This window comes from Symphalangus syndactylus, chromosome 2, assembly GCF_028878055.3.
Source record: "Symphalangus syndactylus isolate Jambi chromosome 2, NHGRI_mSymSyn1-v2.1_pri, whole genome shotgun sequence".
NCBI classification, from domain to species: domain Eukaryota; kingdom Metazoa; phylum Chordata; class Mammalia; order Primates; family Hylobatidae; genus Symphalangus; species Symphalangus syndactylus.
In genome coordinates, this window is record NC_072424.2 from 54,074,937 (window position 1) to 54,090,196 (window position 15,260).

The window sequence follows — 15,260 nt, forward strand, 5'->3', positions numbered from 1 at the left end:
TGTTATTACTTACTGCTAAATTTGAGGTAATTTGTTATTTAGATATAAACAACTAATATAGACTTGGGAAAAGGAGTAGGGCTTATGGTAAGAACAATAATTCCATAAGCATGGAACTATTAGCATGTTTTATTTCCTGGGAAATGAATTTTTTGGTTAGAAGTTATTATCTTTGAAATATCAAAATAAGTCATTGTATAAATCAACAGATGATAGTTTTTGCAGAAGCATTGTAGGGAGGGAAGGCAAATTCATATACAGAGTAAGTATATATTTCAGTAAACAGAAATGCTGTTTCTTGTATGATGGAAATGGTTCAATTGGTTGATGCTCCAGGGGACTAGTGCTACATCACGGGCCCAGTGTTGGTCTCTGATGCTGGTAAATGGGGCACTCAGCAATAGATGCAGCCAGATTGCTGTCAATGAGTTCATGTTGCTGATCAATGTGTAACCTGTGTAACCTCCATCCTTGTCACCATGATACTTTGTTCATGAGCTCATTGGGCAATGACAGGAGTGGCTGGGGAGGGACACTGATTGAAATTCACAGAATGGGTCATCCTATCTACTTGTTTAATAAAATGCTCTTTTTCTGCTGAAGTCAATCTTTGATGAGCTAGATATCTTCAGATATCTTCAGATAGCTGCCTATTTGTAGAGGTCTATCCACACACCTTTTCCCCAGGCCTCTTTGTGGCTACTTTCCCTGTCATGTTCCCTATGAGTCCCTGAATATCTAGCCAACTATTTACTTATAGCCTTTGAATCTCTGCAGACCTGTGCTTCTGGTTATGCAGCAATATATAACAACTAAATGTAAGCACATTCTCAGAAATAAGATAACAGATCAAAATAAATGGTCATTTTTATAGTTTTAGTAATTGTTTTCAGATTGCTATCATGTTTTTCCACTGCCACCAACAATATGAGTATATTCATTTGACTGTCATCCTACTATTATTACATATTTCTAAATGTATACTTATATATAATTATACATGTATGCATACACAGTCAATACATTTAACTGGTATTTACTGAGAAACTACTGTGTACAAGACAGTGTCTTTAATGTCTCATTAAAAAAATTTATTGATTACCCTCAAGGTAAAATGTAAGTATTTTTTGCTTGTTTACTCTCAGGTATATTACTCATGCCTTTTTCTCAGTCAGCTATTGAACTCCTCATTGTAAAATACAAATTCTTTAGAGTTCTTTATGTATTTAAAAATTTTTAATAGTTATCTAACACATTGTTTAGTATTTTTTATTTTTTACCACATTAAACCTTAGAAAAATTCTCTGCTGAGACATAATATTTATTCTTATTATTGAAATATTTAATTTTTAATATTTGATGTTTTAGTCAATTTGACCTATAGTTTGGTATATAAATATGATAACTATATAAGAATGGCAAAATAATTTATCTAAGAAATAGTTCTATCTCTCAAAACTATTTCCAAAGGCTTTCAATATTAATTTGTCAGTAGTTGTCAAGTAATTTTTTAAATTTTTTGAAATTTTAGATTAGTCTTACATTCACATAAAAGTTGAGAAAATCGTACAAAAAGTTCCCATATAACCTACAAGCAGTTTCCTCTAATGTTAACATCTTATATTACTATGGTATATTTGTCACAACTAATAAACCAATATTGATACTATTAACCGAAGCCCATACTGTTTTTAGATTTTCTTAGACTTTCCCCAATGTCCTTTTTCTGTTCTAATATCTCAATAAAGTTATCACGTTAGATTTAGTATTCATGTCTCCTAAATCTTGTTGTGACAAATTTTAGACTGTCATTCATGTTGATGACTTTAATGGTTTTGAGGTGCACTAGTCATGTATTTTCTCAACTGGACTTTGCCTAATATTTTACTCATGATTAGACTGAGGTTATGGATTTGGGGAGGAAGACCATTCTCATCACATCACATCAAGGGTACATGTAATGAACATGAATTATCCCTGTTGATACCTTAGTTACCTGTTTTAGTTGGCATTTGACTGATTTCTCGACTGCGAAGTTATTCTATTTTCCCCTTTTCCACACTGTACTCTTTGGAAGAAATACACTATGTGAAGTCCACGTCTAGGGGGTGGGGAGTAATGTTCTAACTCCATTATTTTTAAAATAGTGCCAGGAATACCTTTTCTTTCAAAGCAAATGCTCTGAAGTTTTGCTATAATGTTGCGATGATTAATTTTACTATCAGCTTGCCTGGATTAAGGAAAACTCATATAGTTGGCAAAACATTATTTCTGGGTGTGTCTGTGAGGGAATTTCCAGAAGAGATTAGCATTTAAATCAGTAAACTGAGTAAAGAGATTTTCCCTCACCAGTGCCAGTGGGCATTATCCAATTCATTGAGGGCTTAGCTGAAACAAAAAGGGGAAGGAGAAGCAGATTTACAGTCTTCTGGTGCTAGGACATCCATCCATCTTCTCCTGCCCTTAGACATCAGAGCTCCAGGTTCTCAGGATTTTAGATTTCCAGACTTACACCAGTGGCCTCCCAAGTTCTCAGGGCTTGGGATTCGGTCTGAAGTACACCACAGGCTTTCCTGGTTCTCCACCTTGCAGATAGAATATTCTGAAACTTTTTGGCCTCCATAATCCTGTGATACAATTCCTATAATAAACCTCTCTCTGTCTGTCTCTCTCTCTCTATATATATATCTGTATTATATATAAAATAATTATATATTATATATATATATTATATTTGTTTCTGTTTCTCTGGAGAATCCTAATAATAATGTGTTTTCCTGATTTTCTTTTTCCTTTTTTTCTTGTCTCTTTTTCTCTCTTTCTCTCCTTCCTTCCTTTTCTTCTTTCTGTTGCTCTTTCTCCCCTTCCTTCCTTCCTTCCTCCCTCCCTCTTTCCTACCTCCCTTCTTTCCTTCCTCTTCCTGCTCTCCCCCATCCCTCCCTCCCTTCCTTCTTCTGTTTCTCTCTTTCCCCCCTTCCTTCTTTCCTTCCTTCCTTCCCTCTTTCCTCCCTCCCTTCCTTCCTTTCCTCTTTCCTCCTTCCTCCCTCCCTTCCTTCCTTCCTCTTCCCTCCCTCCCTCCCTCCTTTCCTCCCTCCCTCCCTCCCTTCCTTCCTCCCTCTCTCTCTCTTTCTTTCTTCCTTTCTTTTTCTTTTAAGACGAAGTAACCTCTGTTGCCCAGACTGGAATACAAGTGGCACTGTCACGGCTCACTGCAGCCTTGAACTCCTGGGCTCAAGTAATCTACCTGCCTTGACTTCCCAAAATGCTGGCATTGCAGGCATAAGTCACCACACCCAAACCTCTCTGTATTTCTTGTGTTAGACAAATTAAACCTGAAGTGTTGTTTCACAATAAAATTATCTTCATCCCGTCTCCTTTCTGCAATATCTTCCCTTTACCTAACCACCCTCCCACCAGCTACATGAACACCGATTTGGATCAGTTGTTTGGTTTATCCCTAAGTGTGCCTTAGCATGACTATAATAGGACTGAGATTGAAGTCTAAGATTGATCTTGTAACCCCCAGAGGAGCTGCTGGGAGTGGCTTTTGTGTGTAGCGAGGGGCCAAGAGATTTACTGGTTTTCAAATACTATGGAAATTAGGTTAGTTTGTTTAAAGTTATGGGCTCTGATTCTACAAATCAGGTGTTAGAAATAATTCTCCCTGGAAAGAGTATTCTTGTGAGTGGCAACAGAGTGAAGGTGTCTAGCCCAGTAGACAGGTATTTTTATCTTTGATGATCAAATTGGATAGGCGATGATTTTGAATGCTGTTTTTCTTTAAAATTCCTAGTATAACATTATGTTCAACCTCCATCTCCTTTCCCATTCCCCTAATTGATTCTTTCCTTTCCCCATATGCTTTCTGCTTCTCAAGCAAGAAACAGCTTTGCATCAGTGAAACTAACATATCTACCAGATTTTACCTTTGCAATTATGCTTAATGTAACAGAAAGTTTGTAGTTCAGAGAAGTTATAGTCAATCAAAAAGAGAAGAACTGGATTTTTACTAAAGTAAAATTCTCGGCATTTTCTAATTGCTTCATAACTTTAAAGTAGTCACTTTTGAAAGTTTTCAGCTATTTTTCTTCTCCATAAAAAATAATAACTGAGAATAGTCTTATATTGAGCAGAAAGAAGAGAAACTTCCGCATCCCTTCCTGACAATCTCTGATCCAGGTCCCCAGATCCTTTGGATTTTTCATTTGGTATTCCCTCTACATAGTAGTATGTATCAGGTCATAGAGGACAGTCAGAAACTATTATAAATTCTCCAGTTCTCTTATATATTTTTCAAAACCTAATGTGATTATTAGCTGTCAGGTCAACAAGTTCTAAGAGAAGTCTAACTTTCAAGTACTACTTGTACCTAAATTCCTGTCCTCCTACTTCTTACCAAGTGTGTATGTTCTTCTTAAAGGAAGTTACCAGTTTCATTACTCTTTAACAGCACAAAAAGTGAGTGCTAACTTCATTTCTGGCTTGTGTCCTTATCAAAATTTTAATTTCCCCATGTGAAATTGTAACCCACACAAAGAAATACCACTGTTTTTTGCTTTGCCTCTCACTCTCTACTCCATATTTTTAACAATAAATAATCATAAATTTAGTTTTTAACAGTTAATACTTTGATATTTTATATGTTTTTGTCTGCTAGTGCAGATCAACTTAAAAAAACATGAATTATTTCTTCAAGAATATACACAATAATGACAATTCAGGAGAAAAAAAAACACTTAGGTGAATTCCCAGTTTCCATTCCTAGGCATTTATTGATCTGCTGTAAGTCTTAACATTCTGTACTTTAAAAACGTTATTTGCTGATTTTGCTCATCAGGAAACATTGGAAAACATTGATCTGCACAATTGGCACACTGTGTAATACAGTAATCCCTCACTAATATCAAGTTTCAAGACTGTAGGTCTTTATATTTATATACTCATGTTTTAAGATATGAAATATTTTCATGTAAGAGAGTTTATTCCTCTTTAATCAGAGCATATGACAAATACTGTTCTACAGAGCACATGGTCAGTCTATGAAATAGTGCACAAACAGATTTGTTCAATTCCACTCTCTTGGTGCATGGCTCAAACCCCAGTCCTAGAAAGATGTCATCACAAAAATTTGCAAAATCCTGTACACTAAATACATGTTTTTCAAGACTTGCAAAAATAAAGCAAAGAAAAATACAAGTGCTAAATACATTATATTTCAAGTCAGTGTGACTTGTTTCAAAGACTTAAACAGGAAGTGTAGTCTTCACAGCACTGAACTAAAAAAAAACCAAATTAGTCTCAGCAGATTCAGCAGCTTATGAAACCAATAGAATATTGAACTACTGAAGGAAATAGCAAAGGAAAGTTAAATCTGGGGATAGGATTATTATACTAATGAATATCATCTTCAGAAAAGAATACATTCTAGAATTTTTATTTATTGTGTTTAAAAAGTATATTTAATACCACTTAATAATTTTCTCCACTAACTGCTATTTCTCCACTAACTGCTTTTATCTATGAGATCTTGATTTTGACAAAAGCATACTTTCTTTTTTCAACTATGATGCATTTTGATAACCAAAAGCATGCAGTCAGTTAGGGATTACCTACTGATAATGGGATCTTGTCTGATTGTAAACACTGAACACTGAATTTTAAAAAAATAGTTCATTCACGTAGCAAGAGGATTAATAGTTATTTGAAGTAACAAATCAAGCTTGTATCTTAACTCATGATTTTAAGTGAAATGTTTATGCCAAAATTACCAGGCTCACCGCATGTTCCTTAGACTCATTTAAATTTTTGAGATCAGAGTTAGTGTTTTGATGGAGTTATCTAAATAAGTACTTCATCTGCATTTCACAGGCCATAAATGCCATTTTTTTTCCCTAGCAACCAATCCACCTGTGTATACAACATGAGTTCATAAGGTAATTATCTACTTTCTACTATGCTCCTTTGGGCAAGGGAGGCAGATAAAGGGAACAACGTGCAGTCTTTTGAGGGCTCATGCCATAATTTTCAGCACTTTGGAGTTATCTGTTTTTGATTTTCTCACATCTTCTATCTAAAGAGGCATAGTCTAGAAAGAATTAACATATAACTTGTAACTCATATAGAACAGGAATCTTTCTCCAGAATAGATGTTCTGGAAGTTCAACAATTAAACCAGCAGAACTTTACACAGCTCATACAATATGCCCATATTTTATATCCATCTTATCATTTAGAAGCTAAAATAAAGCACCACTTTGCTTTTTCTAAATGTGGAGCATTGGTCAGGAAGCAATGTATTCCTACATGGGGATGTACTATTGTTATCAAATTCAATAGATACCATGTGCCAAGCAATGGGTCATGGAACAACTATGCTTAATTCTATGTGTTGATGAAGGAATTAAAAAAGGATTTCGAAATAAATGTTATTTCATAGTATTATTCATAAGATTATCTACATTTGGAGAAAACTGTAGCAGGATTACTTTTTATATTTAAAGTTTAACTTTATATTATTAAAATATATCATCTAAAAATAAACCATGTTATTGACAAATGTTATTTCATAGTATTAGTCATAAGATTATCTACATTTGGAGAAAACTGTAGCAGGATTACTTTTTATATTTAAAGATTAACTTTATATTATTAAAATATATCATCTAAAAATAAACCATGTTATTGATACATATATCATCTATGCTCATTTAAGAAATTTTATGCTTTTCAAACTGACTTTGAGAGTGATGAAGTAAAATACCAGATTAAGTATTTGAGGAAGAAAGATATGTAAGTACAGTATTTGAATAAAGTTAGGGTTAGAATTATAATCTACTCATAAATTACAACGTTATTTTCCAGGGCCTTAATATTTACAAAAACTACATATTGGCAAAAAAGATTAAGTACATGGAATGTAATTTTTAACTTATATTTGGAAATAAGTTAGCATTAATTAAACTGATACCTTTGAGGTTAAAATATGCTCGCTTTGTTTCTTAAAAGCGTAATACTTATAGTGTGTTCCTTTCTATTGTCCTTTTTTTCTTTTTCCTCCTCTTTGTTTCTTTTTTCTTTTTAAATCATTCATAGCAGTGGGACAGAAAGCATAACACTGAAAGAAAAAAAAAAAGAGTTGGTTGTCCTGGAGACAGGTTTTCTTTTTTTTCTTTATCAGTAGGTATGTACCCTCATTTTGAATGCTAAGGAAAAATACTGGCTTTCATATATAATTCTTTTTATATTTAACTTTAAAGATATGCCTCAGACAAGGTCTTTTATTTTAAAAACCTAAAAATATTACACCATCAATTTCATTCCTAGTGAAATAAAATTTTATTGAAAGTATCACTTTCTGCTTACTTAGGTAATGAAAGCAATTTGATAGGCCAGCTGCTTTATTTCACTAACTCTATGAAAATAAACAACTATTTTCTGGGTAATAAACTAGTCTTTATTTTTCCTGCATTTCCGAGCAATAACAGATCCTTTCTCTTTCTCTAATAAACTGCCAATCTGAGAGTTTTGTTTGATTTTGTTTTCTATATAGTAATGACAATGATGTTAATTTCATATTGTTACTGAAATTCCAGAAAATACCACGAGCAAAAATTTTCCAATGTTTTCAAGGGTCATAGAGGTCCAAAGAATAAAACTAAGGCAGGCATTAGAGGAGCAGCTAACAAATAAATTATTCCTCTGGTGTAGATAGAAATCAGGTGGAACTTGAGAGGCTGGGGACTCTATTTGAGGCTTTACAAAGTACAAAAATTATGTAACTTTCTTCCCCATTAAGTACTATCCAAATTGCATCTTTCAACTGATACTATTTCAGGTTCTTCTGTCTTAATAAACTTTTTGAGGTATATATTTTGCCAATTTGTCTATATAAGATTCTCCGAGTGTTTTTTTTTGCTGAAATATACTGACAACAAACTTGCTTATGGAAACTTCTGCTTAGTAGTTACATATTCTCATTGGTATTTATCAACACCCAACCAGTATTTATTGCACAACCCAGGCCCTCTGAGAGGTATGAGAAATGTAAGACACACATGATCCCTGCTCTTAGGGAGTTTACAATCCAGTGGTGGAGGCCAAGGAAAATAAATAAATAGAAATTATGATCTATGCCATAAAAGAAATAAATTGAGTGTTGAGTTGGAGAGTAATAGCAGTGAGCTGGCTAATTTACATAAGGAGCTCAAGGAAGACCTCTCTGAGGAGTGACACTTAACTGGAGGCCTGAAAGATGAAAAGCAAGAGCAAGAACACAAAGGCCTTGACCAGGAAAAGGTTCAGCCTGTTGGGGAAACTCAGAGGCTGCTGTGGCCTAGGGCTTTAGGTGGACAGAGTGAGGCTGGAGATGCTTTGTTATTGCTGTGCTTCAGTCGTTTGGATCCTACTCCTCAACAATGAAAAGCCACTGGAGAGTTTTACGCAGAAGGAGATGTTCTAAACTATAGTTTAGAGATGACACTTGATGGCTGAGTGGAAAATTGATTTCAGTAAGACAAAGGTGTTTTAAAATCTCTATAGCTGCATTTATCAATTCTGTAGCCACTAGCTGCAGGAGGGTATTTAAATTTAAACTAATTAAAATTCCATAAAATTAAACATATAGTTCCTCAATAGTCACATGTGATTGCTGGAAACCAGACTGGACAGCATGGACAGAACATTGTCATCAGTGCAGGGACATGCTCCTGGACAGTGCTGCTCTAGCAGATCGCCCATATCTTCTTGGTCTCCACTCTTCAGCTCCTCCACCCTTCTGTAGTAACTACCAGCTGGAAGATTGATCTTGGCTCTGTCATCTTCATTCCTCACTTTCTTGACTATTCTATGACCACTTCTCTAATTCCTTTCCCTTCAGCATCTCCCTCTCCTCTTCCTCCACTCCAGACACAGCTTTTCAGCAGCCGGTTGAACAACTTCATAGAGCTCTTATGAAGGTGGGTTAAATTCAAGACACTCATAAGTGTTTTGTTCTCCTCATGAGTATTAACTAAACCTGAACCCTCTATTTTCATTAATGGCACTACCAATCTCTTAGTCACCAGCTTGAAGTCATCTGACTCCTTCCTTCTGACTCAGACATTCATTAAGTTGTTTTATCATACATAATCTACCATCATAATGTCTCACATACTATTCATTTTTAAATTTACCTAGTTAATTCTTGTCTAGCCTTTTCTTATAATTTCCTTAATAAAATTCATTCCAGACTAGCATTGTTAGATTAGTCTTAAACTAAAGTTTAAATCAAGGTCCTCAAACATACATACTGCTTTCCTAGTATTATGATAAAATAATGTTGGATTTCTAATTTTACTGTTCCCTATTTGATATGGTTTGGCTCTGTGTCCCCACCCAAATCTCATCTCATAGCTCCCATAATTCCCACATGTTGTGCGAGGGACCTAGTGAGAGATAACTGAATCATGGAGACTGATCTTTCCCGTGCTGTTCTTGTAATAGTGAGTAAGTCTCACAAGATCTGATAATTTTAAAAACAGGAGTTTCCCTGCACAAATTCTCTCTCTGCCTGCTGCCATCCATATAAGATGTGACTTCCTCCTCCTTGTCCTCCACCACAATTACGAGGCCTCCCAAGACATGCGGAACTGTAAGTCCACTAAACTTCTTTTTCTTCCCAGTCTCAGGTACATCCTTATCAACAGCATGAAAATGGACTAATACACTATTCCTATATTTAGTTTATTTGCTATTCCAAAAAGCTGCCCCATGCATTTCCATCCTCAAGTTAGCTTATACTATCTTTCTTTCACCTGCTAAACTTTCCACCTCCCTCTATGATTGTCGTAGCTCTCCTTTAAGATCCATTTATGGCATTTATGATGCTACTTGTTCTATGAGGTCATCTTTGAGATTCAATACTAGGCATTTTCTTTCATTAATTCTTAGCGCATTTTTAAAAATCTTTCTCTCTCTCTCTGCCTCTTCCTTTTATGTATTTGTTTTTTGAGTTTACAACTATCCACCCTGCATCACAGATTTTATTAATGTCTTGTACCTGTTAACCTCTAAGATCAAGAATAGTGTACACAAATTTATATCCTTGCAACAACTGGAATATGTGTTTAATTAAGTAAAATAAACAAATAACCACAAATTCATTACAGATTTCATTGCAGCTATAAGGAAATACTCTCTCTTGATTTATCTAGATATCAAAATAAGTGTAACACCTTTCTAAAGATTGCTAAACTGTGGTATAACAAAGTTCCTTTAAAAAAGTTTGGGACAGAGGTCTTCAGTCACATTGTAGTCCCTCAGATGGATTGCTCTTACCTGTGGAAAGAAGCATAAAATGTTCTATTTTGTTAGGGCAACAGTATTCGAAGGATTTAAATTGAACATCATGAGTAAAATTCTCAAGCAATTGTACTTACCTGTAAGTTAATCTCTGCCAAGATTTCAATTCTCAAATTCTTTAGCTCAAGATGAAATATGGCATTCAAAGTGAAGAACAGATAAGCTAACATCTTGATGCATTAAGTGCTTTGTGGTTTTCTTGGTACTTTATTAAAAGGTATTTCAAGTAGAAAATACCTTCATCAGGTAATCATAAAATGTACAGAAAATATTGACATTTTATTATTTGCATATACTTTTGAGAAGGCATTTGAAATATTTTGAAATTCAAAATTAATTGGTGGTCATGTATAGAGTTTTACAACAGTACTTACTACTTTTTATATACCTATATAATGATATATGTAAAATATATATGTAGTTACAAAGGAATATGAAAGTTGTACTTCACAATTTTTGGTTAATCTTGCAAATGTTATCAACAAATCCATTCTCTGTGGTCACTGCTGCTCGTTTAAGAATATTTACTTAGGCCAGGCATTGTGGCTCATGCCTGTAATCCCAGCACTTTGGGAGGCTGAGGCAGGTGGATCACAAGGTCAGGAGATTGAGACCATCCTGGCTAACACGGTGAAACCCCGTCTCTACTAAAAATACAAAAAATTAGCCAGGCGTGGTGGTGGGCACCTGTAGTCCCAGCTACTCGGGAGGCTGACACAGGAGAATGGTGTGAACCTGGGCGGAGCTCGCAGTGAGCTGAGATTGCACCACTGCACTCCAGCTCGGGGAACAGAGTGAGACGCTGTCTCAAAAAAAAAAAAAAGAAAAGAAAAAAGAAAAAAAAAAAGGAATATTTATTTTAATGTCAGACTGGAGCAACAAACGAAATATAATCTAAAATGTGGACATATTACCAATTTCATTAGGTATCACTGTACAAGCTCATAGTCTCAGGTTGATCAGCCATCAATAAAATTCAGGAACCAAATGTGGACACAACTTTTGGAAGCAATATTGTTCTAAGATGCTACCTTGCTTTTTTCAGTCATAACTTGAATCATGGCAAACAAAATGCTGAATTAAATGAAGTCTGAATTTCAATATTTGGAGACATAAACCAATGTGAATTTGTTTAGTCATTGTTACAAATTATTAGTAACACCACGAAAATGTTATTCTTAAAATTTCTACATAATTTATACTTTTGTGTCACTATTCTACCTATCTTGATTGATCCTGTCTTTCCTCTGACATCCACCTCTTACAGCCTTTAAGTTCTTTCTAACATGACAAAATCAAGTATGTCTGAAAGCAAATACATCAGTGAACATAACTTTTATGTTTCCCACTTTCTAGCCATCTGAGTCAATTAATGGATTTGAGTGTTAACTTTGAAAAAAATCAACTCAATAGAAAAGTAAGGAAGTGACATAAGTTTCTAAATAACCCTTGAACATGCTGAGGACCAAGCACATTCCTGTCTCGGGACCACCCCATTTGTCTTTCCCTCTGCCTTTAATACTCTTAACTCTAGATTGCTGCATAGGTCTCCCAGGACCATACTTAAATGTCATTTCCTCGTAGTCTTCTTCAATGACTATCCTATATAATAAGCCTCCATTTCCCTATCTCCTTATTGTACCATAATTTTTATTCATTGCATTTATTATCTCTCATTATATTCCATAATTATATATTTGTTACCAATCTCTTTCATTAGAAGGTAGCTGGAGGGCAGGAGTTTTGTTTTTTTTTTTTTGTGTGTGTGTGTGTGTGTGCGTGTGTGTGTGTGTGTGTGTGTATCTATTACCCAAAAAAGGAACTGAAAATGCTGGTGATAAACATAAATTGAATAAATGAATGTGACCACAATATTCATTTTATCCTATAGGACAATTCAAGTCTATATGATCAAATGCACAGACACTTGTGATGTCTCTCTCTTCCACAATTATATGGGAAAAATACATGAATGAATTCAACTGTCCATTATGAAACAAATTATTTAATACTATTACTATATCTCTTATTATAAATATAAGAAAACATTTATTGAACTGCATTAATAAGTCACTGTTGTCATGGATCTTCTGTAGATATTTGGGAATGGTGATTATCAATGCTGCGTATAAACATTTTCTTCCTACCCTCTCTTGAGGACTCTGTTCTAACTTGATTGTTCCATGAGATCCACTGCAATCTGATCTCCCATTGTCAATCTCAAATTGTCCCTCATCCTTTACTTTTCACATAAGCCTCTACTATGAGAGGAATAGGTTTTTATACTCTTTAAGTAACTAAGATTTTGTACTAAAATGAAAAAGCATTACTTTGTCAGTAAGCACAATACTTGGAAAGGAGTGCCAATATGAGAAGGGTGAAAACCTGGCTCTTGTCAGCCATCAAGTGTGTGAGTGGGGATTTGGGGTTTTATGATTGTTCGTAACGAACTTGGAAATTTTCCACATTGTGCCACATACCTGATACAGTTGAAAATAAGGTTCACCTTTAGTGGCAATATAGGGCAGCCACTTAACTTTTGGCTTTCACAAGAAATATTTTGTTGTATACACTTCCCTTTAATATATTTTAGGTATTTTTAAAAATATAATCCTCATAAAATAATAAAATAAATTACATAAGACAATGCTGATAAATGTCATCACTCATTTTAAGTAAAACAGATGTTAAACAAAGAGTTAAGTCAAATTGGAAATATTAAAGTTAGACAACACTAGACATTTAGCATCTTGATTTTTTATCATGGCGCGGAAATTTTTTCCATTATAATAGCAGATATAAGAAACTCCACTATTTTAATAAGCTGTTGAAACTTGTTATGTTGTCTGCTAACCAGAAAATAGTACTTAAGAAATTAGTTTGACCTCTCTGGTGGAAAATGGGCTAAGAATGTGAACAGGCAGTTCAAAAAGTAAAAGCATAAATAACCAATACACATAAAATAATGTTTACTTACAAGTAATTCCCCCTCAAATGCAAGCCAAAACTCAAAACATATCATGTACTAGCTAATAGATTGCAAGAATATGTATCAATGGTTAAGCCCATTTTTTTAATTGCTGAAAGAGTGAGGGGATGGGTGTTTACATATCCTGTTGAGGGGAGAAAGAATGGAACTATATAAGGCAATTTGAAAATATTTTTAAATCTTAAAGCTGCACAACTTTGAACTAACAATATCGCTTTTAGAAACTTACTCTAAGGTGATAAAGAACTGCGTAAATACCCACATATATGTATGTGTGTGTGTGTGTATATATATATATTTACAACAGAGTTATAATAAAATGTTCCTGTATCTTTTTAGGTGAGTATGCAAATATTACTAGATAACTGTATTTATAATATAAAATATTGCAAACCACCCAGACTTACAAAACCAGAAGGTTACTAGAACTTTCATTGAAGTTATAGGGATGATGTTATTCTACAATTATTCATTCAGAAGACATTCACAGAAATAATGAATTGAAAAAAGCAGGTCACAGAACAGTACATATAAAGCGATTATATTTGTAGACATAAAATAAGATCTCATTTCTATAACAAAAGTGATTTTATGTATACACAGAGAAAAGCTGAGAGGATATGTGGTAAAATATGAACAATGGTTCTACTTGAATGTTATGGTTAAGGATGATTTCTTATTCTAATTATTTTTGCTCTTTAGTTTTCTGAATCTGGGTTCATTTTGCTAAAATATGTATTTAAACACCACTTTGAAACACTGCCTAAAAAGTAAACAAGACAATATTCTGGTTGGAGGTTATGTATTATACTTCATTGTTTGGGAATGAACTGTGCTTAGGTGTATCTATGATATTGGAAAGCTGTTAGTGAATAAAAAGACGAAGTATATGTGAGATAATCCATATTTCTGCTAATGCTCTACTTTTACTTTCTGGATAGAGAAAAGTTACAGCATTAATGGGGATCATTATTGACCAAGTTGCTCCTGTTAGAAGAGAGACATATCAAGAATTACATTAAAGAAGTTTGGTCACTAAGTAATGAGTACTATACTTTACGTTTGGTAATGAGTACTGTACTTTAGGTAAAATATTAGTTAATGAGAGTGACTAAATAATATCCAGCAAGGTAAACACCAGCTTGAAAGACAAGCAAGTCTAAATACCAGAATTTGACAACAGTGGAGATACAGGTACTTTCAGCTCCTGGTTCTGAGATTTCCACTGCTAACACTATTATTACTGTAACAAGCAAATTGATTAAATAATCACAAAAACCATTCCGAAAGTTTATAGGGCACAAAATTGTTTTCCAGGACTCTTCACTTTTCCTTGAGGGTCTACATCCAAATAATTACCCAATCTTGTCTTTTTGTTTTGTGTTGTTTTATTTTCACTGGATGTTTCAAAAACATTCCTTCCTTCTTTCCATTTTCATATCCATTACATAAGCCATTGACTGCCTTAGTCTAGGATTTTGACTCTAAGCCTCTAAATTTGACCATTTCCTCTTTCAAATCCCTTTGTCAGGTTTTCCCTGGATACGTCTAACATGTCAATTTTATCCTAGTATTTCCCTACTCCAAAGTCTACAGTGGGTACCCAAGACCGATAAATTTCTGAGGGCTAGCTGAAATTTTGTACCTTTGATCAATATCTCCCCTTTCCGTATCCAATCCCCTACTCCTGGCTTCTGGTAGCCACCATTGTACTCTACTTCTGTGAGTTCAACATTTTAAGAATCTACGTATAAGTGAGATCATGCAGCATTTTTCCTTCAGTGCCTCGCCATTTTACTGAGCATGTAATAAATATATACTGTCTATTTCAAAACTACTAAAAGGATTTTAAATGTTTTAACCACAAAGAAACAAGTATGTGAGGTGATGGATTTTTGTCAAGTAATTTGACTTAATCATTCCACAAATGTAA

At 34.3% G+C, this 15,260-nt stretch overlaps 1 protein-coding gene across 3 annotated transcripts in view; it reads right to left on the bottom strand.

Moving 5' to 3' along the window:
• The window catches only part of ADGRB3 (adhesion G protein-coupled receptor B3), a 758,270-nt gene that overhangs the window by 498,526 nt on the left and 244,484 nt on the right, over positions 1–15,260 (bottom strand). The window contains exon 2 of one of the 3 annotated variants that reach the window (XM_063618736.1): positions 6,968–7,114. The exons of the other annotated variants lie outside the window; for them this stretch is intronic. The gene's annotated coding sequence lies outside the window, so the exon portion shown is untranslated. The remainder of the gene's footprint in view (positions 1–6,967; positions 7,115–15,260) is intronic. 3 annotated transcript variants of the gene reach the window in all.